The sequence below is a fragment of the Tupaia chinensis genome, unplaced genomic scaffold, assembly GCF_000334495.1.
Source record: "Tupaia chinensis unplaced genomic scaffold, TupChi_1.0 Scaffold000085_1, whole genome shotgun sequence".
In the NCBI taxonomy this organism is placed as follows: Eukaryota; Metazoa; Chordata; class Mammalia; order Scandentia; family Tupaiidae; genus Tupaia; species Tupaia belangeri.
The window spans coordinates 1,197,235-1,201,727 of NW_006159547.1; positions in this window are offsets into that span (position 1 = coordinate 1,197,235).

Below are 4,493 nucleotides of genomic sequence, written 5' to 3' on the forward strand. Positions count from 1 at the left end.
ACTCTTTCCATTTTAATCCTAGAAGTTCAGAAATAGGATCTCAAAGTTATCAAAACTTATATTCAACGGTACTTATCAGACTCTTTTTACTAAAGGACTCCTTTTTCCTTAAAAGAGGCTATTTTTGAATTGTAGTCTATTATAAAATGTTTTAGAAAGAGCATAAGAATAAAGCAATTAACTCTGGACAATTAAAATAGCCATGGTTCAAGATCTGATTTTACTAGAACTAAAAATTGACACATTTGATCATTTCTGTGACAAACTACATTAGAACTCTTTAGCAGTACAAGTTTGACTAATAACATACTAATACATACAGATATTTAAGAATCTCACACAATTTTGGTACACCCATTATGAGTTTGAATACTTTTCACACTACATTATTTCTCATTAAAGAACAGAGATTCTATTAAATTTGCTTTTATATTCTGGCAGCGTTCATCATAATATATTGTATATAATAAGTGCTCCATCATTAATATCGGGCTATTGGAAAAGTGATAAAGCACTTTTTGCAGAAAAGCATAGAAAATAAACATCATGACTTTTCCAACAATCCAATAAATCAAACAAATTAAAGAGTAAATAGTGACAATGGATTAATATTATAAGCTGTTTTCTTTTTTTCCTCAATTTTGCAAGAGAGGGTAGTCACTTGCTAAAGACAAAGAGAGAAAACAAAATAGCATCTCTCATGGAGCATAGTCACATCACAGTCCCCTCTCCACCATTTCTCTATCCTTTTGGGGCCTGGGGTACACAGGTATAGGTATGTAGTATGTATTTCAGGCCATGAGATCCAGGACTCAAACTGCATGGTTGGCCATATGGGACTCAGGTGTCTTAACCATCATGCCCAAGAGCTGGCCCCAGTTTTTGTCTTTGGTATTTATTTGTTGGAATGCTTGCTCCTACTGAGAGTTAATAGTATAAATATAAACATTTTAATTTTTTTAAAGTTTGATATTAAAATAAATAAATTTATTTTAAATCTACATTTTCTCATTTTCTTTCTTTCTTTTTCTTTCTTTCTTTCTTTTTTTTTTTTTTTCTGAGAGGTTTTTGCTATAGGGCACGTGTGCTAGCCAGAAAGAGAGAGAGAGAGACAAAGAGACAGAAAGCGAGAAATCACTCTCCCAGTGGGGATGGCCATGCCAAAATCCCTTCTTCTCCATTCTCCTCTCAGGATCCTGGGTATACATGCACATGCGCCCGCCTGGTGTTAGTTTAAGCCACTGGGTCCGAGACTCAAACTGTGGGAGTCCAGCGGCATAGCCATTACGCGAACTGCTGGTCCCTGAATCTACTTTTTTTTCTTTTTTTTTTTTTTTATTGTCAGACAGCACATATGTTTACCAGAGAGAGAGAGATGTCACAATCTTTTTTCCTCCCTTTTCCTATCTTCTCAGGATTTTGGACATGTACACACATGCCCAGTGTATTTTTCAAGCCTCTGGGGTCAGGATTTGAATCATCGTCTGCATTGTGGGATCTGGCTTCCTATGCACAGTGCTTAACTACCATGCTATGTGCTATGCTGGCTCTGCATGTCTTTCTTATCTTCTTTTCTCTTTTTTAAGAAAAAGGTTAAATCTAGGCATAACTAAACAGTAATCAGTTGATAACATGCTAGGAATATTAAAATGACTAAATACTAATTCAAGTTCCAGACCTGGCAGCTTGAAAAATACACCTTGCTCGTGTGTGTGTGTGTGTGTGTGTGTGTGTGTGTGTGTATGCCTGAAATCCCAAGAGGAGAATGGAGCAGGGACTATGGCATGGTCATTCCCCCTGGAGTGAGGGTTCTCACTTTCCCTCTCTCTGGCAAGCACACATGCCTGAAGGCAAAAATCTAAAAATAATAATAACAATAGCACAAAAGTTAACAAGTGTTGACAAGGATGTGACAAAAAGGGAATCCTTGTACACTATTGTTGGTAATGTAAAATGATGTGGCTACTATGGAAAATAGTATGAAGGCTCCTCCAAAAAAAACTGGAAGTTTAATTATCCATACAATCCAGCAATCTCACTTCTGGGTATATATCCAGAATCCAAAAGGAGTGAAAACAGAGTCTCAAAGAGATATTTGCTCACCCAAGTTCATAGCAGCACTATTCGCATTAACCAAGAGATTGAAATCACACAAATGTTCATGAACACATGAATGAATAAAAAAATGGTGGTATATGTATGTAACAGAATGTTACTCAACCTTTAAAAAGAAGAAAATGCTGTCACATACTAAAAAACGGACAACCCTTAAGAGTACTATGCTAAATGAAAAATGCCTTCCAAAAAATAAATAAATAAATAAATAAAGGCAAATACTGTATAATTTCACAATATGAAGTATCTAAAGTAACCACATTTATAGACAGTAAGAAGGTAGTGGCCAGAGGCTCGGGAAAGGTGAAAATGGAGCTTTGTTACTCAATGGTTATAAAGTTTCAGTTCTACAAAATGAAAATGTTCTAGAAATGTGTTGCACAACAAAATGAACATAGTTAACTACTGAACTATACATTTCATAATGATTACAATGGTAAATTTTATGTCTTGAGATCATATGGGGTTTTGTTTTGGTTTTGTTTTTGTACCATAATTAAAGGCTGAAAGTCCAACAACACAGAAGAGGGGGATCTTTTCCATCGTTGGTCATGCAGTCCCTCATATTTTTATGAAAAAAAAAAACCATAATGCACTAAGTACTGGACTCCATGTGCATATATATATATATAAAATTATACAAAAAAAGCATCCTTTTATTTAATCAAAATATTGTTTGTCTACCTGGAACAACACAGGAGAAATGGCTAAGAGCCTTAAAATGACTATGTTCCAATTACAGAAAGATAATTACAAGTCTACAATACAAATAAAATTGCACATAATCAAAGGATGTAAAGTAGGTGTTTTCTATTTGAATCTAAATTTTTAGAAACCAGGTCAACTGTATACCTAGTAGCTTTTCTATACACTCCAAAGGGACTTACTTTAGGCGAGCATGTCAATGTTAGTTTCTGTAATGAAAAATGTTCCTCATTCTGCTATTCATTCACCTTTATAGAAACTATTTGAATTCTGCTAAAACTACTGTGAATGAGATTTTATAAACAAAGGAATATTGGGGGACCAGCAGTTAGCATAATGGCTATGTCGCTGGACTCCCATGTAGTCCACCGTGGTTCGAGTGCCAAACCCGCTGGCTTAAAACTAATGCCAGGCGCATGTGCATGCCTGCCCAAGATCCTGAGAGGATAATGGAGGAGAAGGGATTGTAGCGTGGCCATCTCCCCTGGGGGTGATTTCTCACTTTCTGTCTCTCTGTCTCTCTCTGTCTTGCGAGTGCATGCGCCCTATAGCAAAAAAAAAAAAAAAAAATCTCAAAAAAATTATATATATATCCTAAACAATGGACCAACCTACACTCTCTGTCTCTCTCTGTCTTGCAAGTGCATGCGCCCTATAGCAAAAAAAAAAAAATCTCAAAAAAAAAATATATATCCTAAACAATGGATCAACCTACAACTTTCAACAGCAGTAACGTGTTACAACTAGAAAAAAACCTTATGAAATGTTTTCCATGATGAGCTTTCACAAAGTCAAAACTACAAGGGATCTAAAAAGACTGCATAGAAAATGCATATTATACAATATTACATATGGATTTTTAAATGTTTTGCACCAAAATAACTCATACTTTGATTCAATTTCTTCACAAAGTTTTTGAAGTTCCTGTATGATTACTAAATGGTAACTCCAGTTAATAGTGCAAGCAAAGCATCTCTTTTTTTACATCACATGCAGTTGGGTCTCTCTGACTATATAAAACTACACTCAATCATCATACTTCCTTCTAGACATCAAGAAATGATGTGTCCCTTGAAATTGATTCCTGAATAGAGGGAGACCAAATATCTGATGGAAAATAAAAAATTAAAACCAGAAATGCATAAACGTAGGTATTGTAACAAAAAGGCTGAGATGAGGTTCACCTTCCATTTGTTAGTTAAAAACATTTGACATAAAGATTCTTAAAATTTAGACAGTGACTCCATCAAATTGCAAGATGATTTGGAGGCAATAATGGAATGACATAATAAAGTATAATTTAGTTTTTTTATGTTAGGAAAAGTAGACTAATATGTGCAAGACAGTTAGAAAATGTAGAATAGTTCATTGTTTAGTGTCGCATTGTTTGGTACAGATTATAGGCATCTGAAAGTTCAGAGAACCGAACGACTAGAGATTGACAATGTAGTATAGCATGATTAGCATAACATGATTTTACAGGACTATGGAGGCTTGAACTTTTGAGCCTTAAAGAGTGACTAAAATTTGGAAAGAAAAGTCTATGTATATATATTTTTGGAGAGGTTTTTGCTAAAGGGTGTGTGTGCTCGCCAGACAGACAGAGAGAGACATAGAGACAGAAAGCGAGAAATCACCCCCCAGGGGGGATGGCCACGCTGCAATCCCTTCTC